Here is a 16,109-nt window from a genome sequence, read left to right on the forward strand (position 1 = left end):
TGCATGATGGCCATTTTTTCTGATATGATTGGCCAGAATGTAGAGGTGTTCATGGACGACTTCTCTTTATTTGGCGATTCTTTTGACGAATGCTTGCAGAATCTTGGACATGTTCTTAAAAGGTGCGTTGAGACCAACTTGGTTTTCAATTGATAGAAATGTTACTTTATGGTACGAGATGACATTATTCTTGGGCACAAGGTTTCTAGTAAGGGTCTTAAGGTAGACAAAGCTAAATTGGGGGTCATTGAAAATCTTCATCCACCAATTCCTGTTAAGGGAATTCGCAGTTTTCTAGGTCATGTGGGTTTCTATAGGCGTTTCATCAAGGACTTCTCTAAGATTTCGAAGCCATTGTGCAGTTTGCTAGAGAAAGATGCCCCTTTCAAGTTTAATGACGAGTTCCTTTCCACTTTTGAGACATTGAAGAAGAGTTTTATCACGGCACCTGTCATAACTGCACCTGAGTGGAATGAACCTTTTGAGATGATGTGCGATGCAAGTGACTATGTAGTAGGAGCAGTTCTTGGGTAGAGAAAGAACAACATATTTCATGTGGTCTACTATGCTAGTAAGACCTTGAATGGTGTTCAACTGAATTATACTACTACGGAGAAAGAACTCTTGGCTATTGTCTATGGTTTTGAGAAATTTCAATCTTATCTACTCGGTACTAAAGTGACAGTTTTCACTGATCACGCTGCAATTCGTTATCTCGTCTAGAAGAAGGACCTTGAATGGGTTCTTTTGCTTCAAGAATTTGAATTAGAGATCAGGGATATAAAGGGGACTGAAAATCAAGTCGATGATCATCTCTCGCATTTAGAGAACCCTAATGCTACTTCACTAGACAAGACATTGATAAATGAGTCTTTTCTCGATGAGCAGTTGTTTAGAGTGCAAGAGGAAGAACCGTGGTTCGCAAACATTGTGAACTACCTTGTGAGTAACATCATGCCTCCCGACTTATCGTACGCTCAAGGAAAAAGTTTCTGCATGAATTGAAGTGGTATATGTGGGATGAGCCATTTCTTTTTCGGCAAGGAGCTGACCAAATCATCAGGAGATGTATTCCATATAGCGGAACGGGGGGATCTTTCGAGATTGCCACTCAACGGCTTATGGAGGACACTATGGTGGAGAAAAGACAGCAACTCGTATTCTTCAAGCAGGCTTCTTTTGTCCAACCTTGTTCAAAGATGCGCATCAGTTTGTTTTAAAATGTGATTGATGTCAACGTGTGGTTAATATGTCTAAGATGGATGAGATGCCTCTTAATGTGCTTCTTGAGGTTGAAGTCTTCGATGTTTGGGGAATTGACTTCATGGGGTCATTTGTCTCATCTTGTAACAATCAGTACATCTTGTTGGTGGTTTATTATGTGTCAAAATGGGTTGAAGTTATGGCGCTGCCAACGAACGATGCGAATGTGGTGCTTAATTTTCTTCATAAGCAGATATTCACAAGGTTTGGAACTCCAAGAGTCATAATCAGTGATGAGGGATCACATTTTTGCAACCACAAGTTCACCGCTATGATGCAAAGGTATAATGTGAATAATCACATTACTACGGCTTATCATCCTCAGATAAATGGTCAAGCAGAGGTATCTAATAGAGAGATTAAGCGCATTTTAGAGAAAGTTGTATGTCCATCGAGGAAAAAATGGTCTTTGAAGCTTGATGAAGCTGTTTGGGCTTATAGAACAGCATATAAGACTCCGTTGGGAATGTCACCGTTTCAGTTAGTTTATGGTAAGGGGTGTCATTTGCTGGTGGAGCTCGAGCATAAGGCGTATTGGGCTTTGAAGAAATTGAATCTATACTTGGATGCAGTTGGAAAGAAGATGCTTCAATTGAATTAACTCGACGAGTTCCGACTTCAAGCTTATGAGAACAACAAAATATATAAGGAGAAATTCAAGAGGTGGCATGATATGGGTCTAGTGCTTAAATCATTTGTGTCGAGACAACAAGTTCTTTTGTTTAACTCTCGTCTCCGTCTTTTTCCTGGAAAGTTGAAGTCAAGTTGGTCAGGGCCCTTCATAATCAAAATTGTGTTTCCACATGGAGCGGAGGAAATTTTTGAGAATGATCTGAGCCAAGAATTCAAGGTAAATGGTCAGAGGTTGAAGCATTACTATGGTGACACGGCAAACCGTGAGGCGGTAGTGCCTTTTTGTTGTCCATTTGATCTCAAGTTTCTACGTCAAGCTAACGACATAAAACAAGCGCTTCTTGGGAGGCAACCCAAGTTTGTTGTACATTATTAGTTAGAGGATGTAACATACCCGATCCGGGGTCGGGAATCCGGGTCGTCACGGTCTTTCTTTCCATAAATATCACTTAACTTAATTAAAAATAAATAACCTCATGTTGTGACCCCATAATAACACACACCATAACATATTATAGTCTCATAGATGAAATTGAAATAAGTACAAGTTCTTGAATCCATAAATTAAAAGTTATTACAACCCAAAATGATTACTTAATAAGTTTACAATTAGTTTCCATTATCCAACACAAGTTATTATTATACATAATTGATTCCCAAAAGTAGAATGCATGGCCTACAGATAGATCTACCTCTGCAGCTATGGCAGCTGTGATATCAACGGGAAGACGCGAGACGCTTCCCACGCTCTTACATTGGGTCTGCTTGAGTCTAGCCATCCTTCCGAACTGTTGTTGTGTGATGAAGAAATGAAGCAAGAGTGAGCATTACAGCTCGCAAGATAATATATAGTTTAATCAATAATGCAAGTATCTAAATAGATAACTTACTGGAAATCTTTATCAAGTGTAAGATAATTACTTACTGGATATAAGCTACCAAATACTTCACTATACTTATATCCTTTTAAAAAACTACTTGAACTACCACTGTTCAAAGTATAATAAGTTTTCAAAGTTCGTCACATAGATGGGACTACAAGATAAGACTTGAATAGATTAAATCTTTGAAATATCAGTTGAAAGAATGAAGTTACGAGATACTTCATTAGTCCCGATATATATACCTATATATATATACATCTCATACACTCTTCTGCTATGAAAAGTATAAGCAGAGTTGTCATTCCCAAGAATTTTGGAAAGAAGAAAATTTGGCATAGACCTGATATCTTGCTGATCAGGCAGAGATACCAATTAAGTCACCTTTTCTACTAGTAGATGGATGAATTCCCCACTGGTCATCACCCTGGCCGCATTAGGACCTTATGTTGGACTGCCACTCAGCCACTTACGCTTTGATGGACTCCCACTGAGCCACTTACACTTTGATGGACTCCCACTGAGCCCCTGTTGCTTATGTCGATGCATTCCTATTGGGCTTACTTCCCGAATGTTGGGCAGGTAATCAAACTCTTTTATCAAGTTAGCAACTTTGTTACTCTATAAATACACCACTGAGCTGGATCCCTTAGGTTTTGAGCGAGTATTTAAGTCTGCCTTCACAGCTTTCTGTGTCTGAGCCTTTTTCTTCTTCTTAATACCTTTCGGCTTAGAGGAAGAACCTTTCTCAGCCACATACACTTGAACACTCTGCCGAAATAATCCTTCAGCTGCCTGAAGTTCTGTCAGCAGTTCTGCGAGACTATACTGCCTCTTGTTCATGTTATAATTCAAGCGGAACTGCTCAAAACTCTTGGACAAGCTCATAAGGATAATGTCAATCTGGGTTTCCCCGTCAAGTTCAGCACCAAGGATCTCTATCTCATTCAGATGCGACATCATCTTGAGAACATGATCCCTTACAGGGCACCCTTCAGCCATCTGAGTGTTCATTAAAGCCTTCATGGCTACTTGCCTAGCAGCCCTATTCTAATCTCCAAAAAGTTCCTTGAGATTAAAGAGCATATCTGAAGCACTGGCCATAGACTGATGCTGATGCTGCAAAACACCCGACATTGCTGCCAGAATGTAACATCGCGACATTTCATCAGCCTTAATCCACCATTTATAATACTCTTTCTCATCTTCAGGAGCATCAACAGCAGGCTGTTCAGGCTTGGGTTCATAAGCGCAAAACTTGTACTCCTCAGCAGTCAACACAATGTCCAAATTTCGTTTCCATTCAATATAGTTAGGTCCGGTAAGTTTATTATCCTTAAGTATGGTGAATAGTGGATTAAAACCCATTTTATCCTGAGAATCATGCATAAAAACATCACATAAATAAGGGTGCATTAATTATTAAGATCTAAATTATTAAAATTTAATGCACTAACATCTAAACACCATAAGCTTCTGGTACGCCACGATGTGTGACATGTATACCACCTAATTTTGTTTAAATGTTACTTCGGTCCTATTACTAAACAATATGCCACGTTGGGGTGGACTATATTATTTTTCATAGCTAAGTGTATACCATCATCAAATCTTAAATTATTCGAAATCTATGGAACTTGGTACGCCACGATGGGTGGCGTGTATACCTTCCAATATTCGTAATTTTGCCTTGAATAGAATACTTCATTTCAATATTCATCAATGGTTTGATTTCCAGGTAGTGGAGGAGTCACATCGGTCTCGCTTAAAACCCACAGCTTTACAAGTTCGATGAACCCATTTTTGACAAAATCGCCCCAAATCAGAAATAAAGAAAATCTGAATTTATTCCTTTCAAAATTTATTAATTTAAGAAGTTTGTTCTAGTAATTTCTATACCATTCTAGACACCATAAATTACATGGCACGATGGGTGACGTATATATAATTTATATTCGTCTTTATGTTAAATTACCTACAACCAATAATGGAGACCATGGGATTTAATTTCATATTAATTCCCTCTCCCACTTAGAATTTTTTTTTATTAAAATTGAGGAATTTTAAAATTAAATGGGGCCCTATATTGTTATAATTATGTCTAATCATGCATTCAAAATACACACATAATTTTAGCAACATATAACATTTAATTAAAGCAATAAATAAATTTTATGTCCATGTCGTCCTAATTAAGTTAAACATGCAATTTTAAAAGAATTACACACATAATTAATGACACACATAATCAATAAATTAAAGCAATAATTAAAATTTAATGGAAAAAATTAAAATAAATTTTCCACTATTATGGCCCTTGAAAAAAAATCCAGCTCTCAAAAAAAATCTGCCGCAAGCGCGCCCTGACGCCCCCAGCAGCCCCAGCAGCCCCAGCATCCCCAGCAGCCCCAGTAGCCCCAGCAGTCCCAGCTGCCGCAGCGGCCCCAGCAGCCCCAGCTGCCGCAGCGCGCGCGCCTGTTGCTTTTCTGTGAGTTTTGTTTTGATTTTGTTCGATCCAAACATCAACAGCAGCCCCTTGTAATCGCACAGCGGAACAAAAAACTACCGGAATTGATTTTCGATCGCACATAACTTGTTACAAAATACCTGGAACAATTACAAAAAAAATAGATCTAATACAAAACTAATTTTGTAAAATCTATTCTAACACGATCAACCCTCGTGTAAATTACAACCACGATTAAACCACGTGGAAACCAAAACAAAAATTAACCACGATTAAACCACGTGGGATCCAAACACATAATTAAAATATATATGGCCATAATAGTGGATTAACAACCTGCATCAAAAATAATACAAGTAAAACACTATATTAACGCATATATAAATACGACATGGACATTATATCATAAAACGTAGAACCCATTACCAGGCTCTTGATACCAATTGTTGGGAACCACAGACTTAGGGTGTTACTACATTTTATAAAGATTACGAAAAGTGGATTACCTTGTTAATGGTTGATTCCACGCTCTTCTATTGTATTCCCAAATTCCCTTGAGCGAAGTGTGGCCTCCGTCTTCTCAAGTTATCCTCTCTTCTTGCTCCTTGGTGGCTACAATATGTTTTTCACACAATCCCAAGCAAGAAGAAAATAAGAATATATATAGGCTACAATAGGGACCATGGATAATTAGGTTGGACCTTCTAATTACATCTTGAGCCTAGCCCAATGTAATTAAATATTAATTCAATCCACTAAAGAATTAATATTTGTACTACCTTTCCTAATACCGGAATTTAATTAATTCGGTTCCAATATTATTTGCTTATTAAATTCCCCATATTTAAAATATCATATGTCCATTAATTAAATAAATTACTGATAATTTATTTAATTAATATCTTTTATCCTTGATCATCCACTCAACCTTTATTTAATTATGCCAGAATAAATTCCACCTGCAGGGTTTCACATAATTAAATCTTTTTGAGCTTTCAAGGAGACATCATTAACCCGAATATTATTAGGACATGGATTCCTTCAATAAATAATATCCACCATGTATATAATTCCATCACCCAAAATATAATGATATAATTCAAAAGAATTATTTCATATATAAATCAAAGCATGTAAATAATATACACCTGTCAATTACTATTTCCGGATTAAGAACCTAAGCATTAATAATAACATAGAATCTTAGTTCTCCTTCTTAATCAGTATTAAGGGAACAATTCTAAATTTGATCCTGTTCAATATACACAAAGTATACTAGTATTATTTATTAGTCAATATAAACTAATCTAAATAATACTACAGCCATACCAGTGGATTGTCCAACACCACCTGTGCTGTGAACCTTATTATATTATATAACCGTATTTAACAATCTAATATTCTGTATCCCATTTGATACTAGATTGTTCACAATATATAATATTAGACAACATGTAAACATTCAAATGATTCTCAAATAAACTGGCCAGAAATAAATGTACATACTTCAAATAAATATTTTCAGTATACATTAACACCGGGTGTCCACACTGATGACAAGTGGTGGTTGGAATGACGGCAGGGGTTGACGAAGGGCACTTAGTTGAATAGTGACCCTCTCGATCACACTTAAAGCAGGTTACTGGATTTCCTTTACACTCCCCAGAATGCATCCTTCCACAAGTGTTACAGGCTGGTAATGGGGGTCCAGACGGGTTGGAATAGGACATTCCTGACTTCAGGCCGCTCTGGCTAACATTCACACTCACTGGCCGCTTAAACCCGGTACTCCCTCCCGGTAGGGACACTGCTCCTTGATTAAATCTAGTTGGGAAGTTCCCTCCAGCGGAACCTCCGCCCATGCTCATGTTCTTCCTCTTTATTCCTTTCTTCTCTCTTTCCTTCTGCATATGTTCACTTCCGGCTTCCGCAATTGTTGCCTTTTGCACCAGAGTGGCATAATCTGTAAGCTCAAGGATTGCTACCCTATTCTGAATACACGGTTTAGTCCTTGCTGAAACCTCCTAGCTTTCTTTTCCTCGGTGTTCACAAACTCTGACATAAACCTTGATAATTCAGTAAATTTAGCTTCGTACTCTGCTACAGATAAGTTATTCTGCTTTAGCTCCAAGAACTTGAGCTCCATCTGGTTCTCCATATTTTTCTTGGCCTCCCACCAGTAGTTGGCCTCTCCCTTCAGAAGGTAGGTAGCAAGTACAGTCTTATGTGCCTTATCGGTACTCAGAATCTCAAAGGATTTCTCCATTTCCTTTAGCCATGCCCTTACCTCAACTGGGTTGGCTGATCCGTGGAACTCAGGAGGCTTAAGGGACTTAAAAGCCCTGAAGGAGTTTGCCACAACATTGTTATGTCCTTGAAGGGGTGGGTTTGGTTGATGTTCCGAGTTTTGTCTAAGTAGTTGCATGAACTGCCCCATGTGATCCATGTTTGGGTCTGGTACTTGTTTCTCAACCTCAACTTCTCCTTCGTCAGCCTCTATCTCAAATCCTTCAACATCAAATATTTTCTCCTCCTCCTCTTTATACTGGGAGTCATCCTGTTCAATATAATCCTCATCTTCCTCTTCACTGTGTTCTTGGTTTCTACCATCCTAGTTATGGCTTCCCTGGTCCTCAAATCCAGGGTTCTCCCTAGTTCCAATCCTTCTTAGCGGCATGATATTGATAAATTTTGGAAAATTCAATGTTAGGTTAGAATCATACATAAGATTGTGCCTTGCACAGTTTCTGTAAAGGGGAGAACGTATCTCGCAATTCTATTATATTATGAAAGTTCTAATCACAAGAAGTGCAGTAATAATAAAGATAAAAACAGTGATCTCGTCACTAAGGAACTGAACTGAAAGGAAACAAATATTTACATAATGCGAGAAATACATAGTTCGATCTGGTCAAAAGTATAACAGTGCTACATTCATCTGCCCAAAAGTGAAATACATGAGTCTATTTGTCTAGTTAGAGAAAGGGATACTATATACAAGTCAACTATCCCGAAAAAATGGCTCTTACTATGACCTTGACTAACTAGACGACTAGACTACCATATTACTGGCCCTGAATCAATCACCAGAGCGGGTCAACTCCCACACTCTCTCCATCGCACAACAGAAAATGTGATCATCCTGCCTTCTGAATATCCTGCCATATTTGTCTCCATGAAGTGATCGGAGTCTCGCATGGGCCATAAGCTCTATCCCAGTCAGCTCTCTCCTCAGAGATCGGGGTATGGTAGCTCTAGCCTCATGAGCCCATGCACATCTACCAGCTCTCTTTGCATCTAACTCTCTCATGGCCTCATCCATCTGGGCCTCAGCAACAGCCACTCGAGTCCTCAGAACATCCTGAACATAGCCGTGAGCTAACAAAGACTGCCTATGGGCAGGGTCGAGAGGTGGTGAATCCGGATCCGCTGGGGGTGCCTCCTCGGTCTTCCTGGGCTCGGGAGTATGGGTCTCAGAGCTGTCATCATAGGGGCTCCAAGATAGTGGTGGAGGGGTAGGAGCTCTGACCATGGGGAGTGAGGGTAGGGGGTACCAGTATACTCCACGATAGCAAGGGCATCCTCCTCAGCTACTGGGACCTCATCCGGGTCCTCCTCATCTGAAATCGCAATAACCTCTATCTCTGACTACTTTGAGGGGTCCTCCTCATCCGTATCATCCTCCTCAGCTCCTCCTGATCCTTGGCATCTAGCAGTGCCTCATCATACTCACGCTCGAACATCTCTAGGTCCTCTATCTCATGCGCCTACACATTAAACGAGCTAAGTTACTATCATGATACTTATAAGAATTCTCGTAAGGGTTTTAACTGTCAACGCTACTTTAAGTAGTCCGACCATGAACTTGGAAAGAGTTCATATTATCTTTATGAGATTATTATTATATCGTCGCATCATCTTTGAGGTTTATAACGCTTAGCTCTGATACCATTTCAGTAATACCCCCAGATCCGGGGTCGTGAATCTGGGTCGTCACGGTCTTTCTTTCCATAAATATCACTTGACTTAATTAAAAATAAATAACCTCATGTTATGACCCCATAATAACACACACCATAACACTTTATAGTCTTAGAGATGAAATTGAAATAAGTACAAGTCCTTGAATCCATAAATTAAAAGTTATTACAACCCAAAATGATTACTTAATAAGTTTACAATTAGTTGCTAGTATCCAACACAAGTTATAATTATACATAATTGATTCCCAAAAGTAGAATGTCTGGCCTACAGATAGATCTACCTCTGCAGCTATGGCAGTTATGATATCAACGGGAAGATGCGGGACGCTTCCCACGCTCTTGCGCTGGGTCTGCTTGAGTCTGGCCAGCCTTAGTAACTGTTGTTGTATGATGAAAAAATGAAACAAGAGTGAGCATTACAGCACGCAAGATAATATATAGTTTAATCAATAATGCAAGTATCTAAATACATAAATTACTGGAAATCTTTATCAAGTGTAAGATAATTACTTACTGGATATAAGCTTAAAGGGAGATGAAATTTCCAAATGTTTCACTATACTTATATCATTTTACAAAACTACTTGAACTACCACTGTTCAAAGTATAATAAGTTTTCGAAGTTCGTCACATAGATGGGACTACAAGATAAGACTTGAATAGATTCAATCTTTGAAATATCAGTTGAAAGAATGAAGTTACGAGATACTTCATTAGTCCCGATATATATATATATATATATATACATATATATACATCTCACACACTCTTCAGCTATGAAAAGTATAAGCAGATTTGTTATTCCCAAGAATTTTGGAAAGAAGAAAATTTGGCATAAACCTAAAATCTTGCTGATCAGGCAAAGATACTAATTAAGTCACCTTTTTTACTAGTAGATGGATGAATTCCCCATTGGTCATCACCCTGGCCGCATTAGGACCTTATGCTGGACTGCCACTCAACCACTTATGCTTTGATCGACTCCCACTGAGCCACTTACACTTTGATGTACTCCCACTGAGCCCATGTTGCTTATGCCGACGCATTCCGATTGGGCTTACTTCCCGACTGTTGGGCAAGTAATCAAACTCTTTTATCAAGTTAGCAACTTCGTTGCTCCATAAATACACCACTGAGCTGGATCCCTTAGGTTTTGAGTGAGTATTTAAGTCCACTTCGAAAGGAAGATCTGAAATCTAAAGAATGTTTAGAGTAATAATGATTTAATAAATTAATTCAGTCCCGATATGTTAAAAAATATCTGAATATTATTATTTAAATAATATTTACATAAGGATAATCTTTATAAAAATAATTAAAGTAGAAGTTTTAAAAACTCATACTTGACACGAATAATAAATAACAAAAGATATACTTATACGAAAGTACGATCTTTATTTGAATAATCGAAAATAAGTTTGATTATTATTCAAAACTATCGAATATACCTTATTCGATTAATAGTTAAAGAAAACTATATATATATATATATTATACTTGGGATCATCGACTCCCGGTTTAGAAAAATATTCACCTTCGGGTCCCCTATACTAAGGGTAGACGCAACTACTGCTTATCTCTAACATAGGTATTATGCAATTTATAAGCATTTGAATTGATAAAAGAATATTAAGATTACAAAACAGGCATGCATATATATCAAATCAACATGCTCCAATATATCGCAAGATATGCTAATAACAATCATGCAGTTATCACAAGATAATGCATATACATATATAGATCACAACAACAGTTAAACGGGTAGAAAACTTGCCTGAGCGACTGGGGGTGGTAAAAGGCCTGGGGCGAGTCTGGTAACCTATAAACAACATATAAGTTGGAATTAAACCACGGTAGCTTAAGAAACTAGACTTTAACCAATTGGACCCTAACGTTCTCTTTTGTGTTTAACGATTCACATAAGTCGCTCAAGTACCCTTGGCTCCACCAATTTTATAAAATTAACAATTTAACTTTTTAAGGCGACTCTTTCGCGAATACTATACCAACTAACCAATTAATCTTACATAATTGTTTCATACTCGAATTAGTCCTTTAAGGACCTTAACCAAGGTTTCAAAGTAAGGCAAGGGGTAATGGTTCGCTCGCGAAATACTGTTACTTAAAACGGTCGTTTCTCCTAAACCGTACATCAGATCTAAGCAAACCACATACCAAAACGAAGCTTACGAAACGATATAGCTAAACATGGAAAAGTTACAGATTGGTCAGTTAGATTTCTGTCCCGAATACTAAGAACAAGAATTTGAATGAAAACGGGCATTACGACGGCTATGTTTACGCGATTACCCATATTTATACTACTCCAATCAACTACAAACCGACTCATAACCATCAATAAAAACAAACTTCATCTAAACCTTACTACATAAGTCCATAACCTCAAGATTTTACAACTCATTCATTCACAAACATGAGCTACTAACTATACGTAAGGTTCATTAACCAATAACCATGATTCATAACTCAAAATCACTACAAATCCAACCAAACTTTAAACAAAAAAGAATCATGCTTCTCATAAACTATATCAATCAAAACCACTCCTAAATACTCAAAAGTAAAGCTAGGGTATGAGGTTTTACCTTCCTTGGTGAGTGATAAGTAGCTAGGAGGCCTTAAGGAGCCTTGATCTAACCTCCTACAAGCTTGATCTTTCAAAGAAATCAAGTACACAAAAATTAGTTTCAAGAAGTTACAATTCACCATCTCCTTCCTTGATTTATTGGAAGAGATTTACAAGAAATTAGAAGCTTAAACTCCTAGGATATACTTATCTGATTATAGGGAAGCTTACATAATTACCTTGGATTTGATTATAAAGTCAAGCTTGGAGTTTGCAAATTTCTTCTTTCTTGAAACAAAGGGGTCGGGAGCTTGTTCTTGGAAAAGCAAGTAAACTTCTATTTTTTGTATTATGATTTTTTTGATTGGTTGCTTCCCTTTTTGGCTTGGCTAATTTTTAGAATTTACCATGGTAAATTTTACTTGGCCAATAATCATCCAATAAAACAAATCTTCTTATCATGCTTATGTCATCGTGATTGTGTCATCTTTTAACACATGTCTTCTCCTTGTTGTGTGATGACATCATCATCCACTAACCTCTTTGATTAACCCTTAATTACTTGGCTAATGACCGCTTATATGTTATACGGTTCACTTAACTTTCATTCTCGTTCGTCGTTTGAGGGATTATATCCGGGATTTTATTACTTGGGTTCCCCTAACCTTTCTCAATATTTTATATTCCTTTTATGATCCTCTCTTATAATCCTTGAATTTAAATCCTTTTAATCATGTTACCTTATACTCAATTCTTTCGGTATCTGGTGGATTTTCGGGAAAAATCAAAGTGTTCGAATTTGGATTCTAACGATCTTTACATACACTCATATCTCTTATGGAGTACTAATAAGATCTTAGAATATCAATAAAAGAACTCCTACATTAGTGTGGCATGAAAAATTTCCTTAATCAGCATAATTAGCAAAATTACTATTCATAAGGATTACAAAAAGTCCAATATTTTTGGGGTTATTACAGAGGAAGCAAGAAGAAAGAAGAAAAACACAAAAAAAATCAGAAAAAGAAAAAAATTCCGGGCAAACTACAGTAGTCAAGCGCGCTCGCGTTGATCTAGTGCGCGGCCGCATTGTTTTTCCAGAAGGAAAGCGCTGCCGTGTCGATTTGGAAGAAGGTGAGCGCGCCCGCGTGGTCTAGCGCGCGGCCACGCCGGGTTTCCGACTCATAAAAATAAAAACAACAACTTTGAAGAGGAAAAACAGGATTTTTGTTACAAAATCAATTTCAAACCGAATTTTATTCTTCCACATTCCAAATTTCCCTCTCCAAATCAAACCCATTATTCCCATGATTCCGATAATTAATTCCCACTTCTATTCCATATCAAATTCTTTTCTCACCACCTATAAATATACATACTTATACACAAACTTCTCCACCACATCACAAATTCTAAAACATAAAAAGCTCTCAAACACTTAGCTTTTATTCTCTCTTATTCAAGCCCAATGACACCTAAGAGACAAAGAACTCAAGTAAGTAGCAATACCACCGATTCTTTATCTGCGGGTGGTATGAGGCCAAGGTTTTCTTCTCATGAGACTGAAGAGGAGTACACGAGGCTTCTCTTGAAGCCTATTGCGAAGGAGCGAGGTTTTCTGCCATCAGGGAAGGATGGTAAGTTGTTGAAGATGATTTTGGAAATGGGCTGGGTTCCTTTTTCTGAAGCTTCCGCTGCTGTGCCCATGAGTGTTGTGCGAGAGTTTTATGCTAATGCGAAGGCGGAGAAGAATGGCTTCACGGTGGTTAGGGGGATGACTGTGGAGTGTAGTGGGGATGCGATAAGGAGGGTGATTGAGCAGCCAGCGAGAAATCCCGGTCAGGACACTTGGAACGATAAGACTACGGAGGACTTTAATCTGGATCTGATCGTTGCTACTCTTTGTGTGCCCGAGACTCATTGGAAGTTCAAGAGGGCCCAACTGATTACTCCACGTTCCCTGCGTCGTGCATGAACAGGTTTGCACGGTCAAGGAACTCGTTTATTTGTGCTAATATCATGCCATCATCACATGTGCATGAGATTACTGTGGAGCGTGCTCATTTGCTTTGGGGTATTCTTCAGGGCAATTAAATTGATTTGGGGATGGTTATATATCAGGGGATTTTGAGGTTCTTGAGAGGAGGTACTACAGGTTCTATACCCTATGTGTCCGTTGTGACGAAATTGTGTGTGGCAGTTGGTGTTCATTGGCCCACACATAATGATTTCGGTATAATAATAATATCGGATTTCAATCGATAACGCTAGAGAGTAGCGTTGTATATAAGAGGTGTATATTTTAGACCGAGGATCGGTCAGTATAATTTGATGAAAACCCGGAAGTATTCCAGAGGGGTTTTATTTAAAAATAATAATGATATAGTAGAGCATGATGTATAAGTTGTAAGACCGAGAGTCGGTTAGTTTTTATAAAGTATGAACCCGAGAATCATCCTGGAGATATTTTGGACGATCAAAAGCCCGTATTTATTTTATTCCAAGAGACCCGATGTCCACTTGCGAAGTATTAAATACCTCAAATTTATTTAAAATGATTTCCAAATATCGTATTCCCTCAACTATATTTAATCACTCGAAAAATGAATATTATTTTGGATATTCATTTAAATAGGAGAATTATTCTCCAATAATTATTTATTTCAAATTCGATTAATTATATTATTAAAGATTAGTTTAATTATTTAAACGTAAAATAGTGGGGAATATTATTTCAAATGTTTCTTTAAAACATAATCATTCGAGGTCTAATTATTTAATAATTATTATTTAATTATTATTTATTTATTAAATGATTTAATATGACTAAAAAATCATAAAACCTAATTTGAAATATTTTCTAAGTTTCAGAAAATCATATTAATACTTTCAGATCATCGAAGAATATTATCTCGATATATTTTTTAATATTTTGAATATAGCTTCAAAAGAAACTCCCCCTTATTTATCTATATGTTGAAAACAGTCAACTCACATTATCCTAGTACTTCCTCCGAAAACTCTCAGAAGTACATATATATATATATACTAGCAACATGAGTTGTGCCTGTCAATAAGATAAATGCTTTGGGAACTCGAGGAGTACGAGTTCTTGGGTAGAGATCCAGTACTTCGTGTATTGGGGAGAATGCCAATACTGTGGGAGACGGTACTATATGTACCTAATGACCTGCTCTTAGTCGCTAAACACGCGCTAAAATTCACGCAAGTATACGCGTTCGCAAGTAGTATAAGATATAAATCAGATTCGTTCCCACAGAGACTGGCTTTGGTTAACTAATTAATTTATGCACGTATGCACCGATGATATGATTATTATCAAATGCTAAGATGGTAACAAATTGGGATTGTTTTATAACTACGAATTAAACTAACAATTATAACTAAGAGAATAAGAATGGTTGAATTAATATATATGACAAATATGGGATTCTAACTTCATTAAATACTTCATTTAATAGCCTTTTTGTTCTTAACCTTAGTATGTAATGGTGATGACACTAATCAGATAACACGAAACTGATAAACGCTAACTTCCGTTGCACGAATACCATACTACTAGACATCCACAAAAGAGATAGAAGCTGAATAGACATCAATTATATTGAGACCCTATAAGTCTATAGAATTTGACAACATAACGGTTTAATGCATAAGTTATCTATCTTGATTACATAGGGCAAGTAAGATGGTTAAAATTACCTACCAATCATGCATAACAAGTACACATGAACCTATGCTAGCATGGAAAGTTCTAAACCCTTAAATTCATTTTCGCTTCATTAAGAATTCACAAGCTATCTTATAATTTCATGACGCTCATAAGACGAATAACCACAAACAATACTAGGTTATCATTTAATCACCACACACTAAGGCATCGAAATAAATCAACTAAATAAATCCATAAATAAATCTGCTAGAACCCCACGATAACGATTAGCCCATAATGGGACTCATCATCAACGTGGGTTCCGATGAAAGTATGGTATAATAAACGTAGTATTTATAAATAAATAATAAACAAAGTATAACACAAGAGTATAGGTTCAAGAATAAGAAAACTAGCATCCAACATTACAACTTAAACAAAGAATCACAAGTTAAAACTAGGTCTTCTTCGCTTTGGTTGAATTGTGCTAAAACGGCCTTCTTTACTCCTTCTCCTTGCTCTATAATGTGTCTCTCTTGAAAAACGAACTTAATTATGTATATATAGCAGCCCCATGCAGAGTAGAAGTCTTCTGGATCAAAAGACCATTAGAATAAGG

Source organism: Apium graveolens, chromosome 9 (assembly GCF_009905375.1).
Source record: "Apium graveolens cultivar Ventura chromosome 9, ASM990537v1, whole genome shotgun sequence".
NCBI classification, from domain to species: Eukaryota; Viridiplantae; Streptophyta; class Magnoliopsida; order Apiales; family Apiaceae; genus Apium; species Apium graveolens.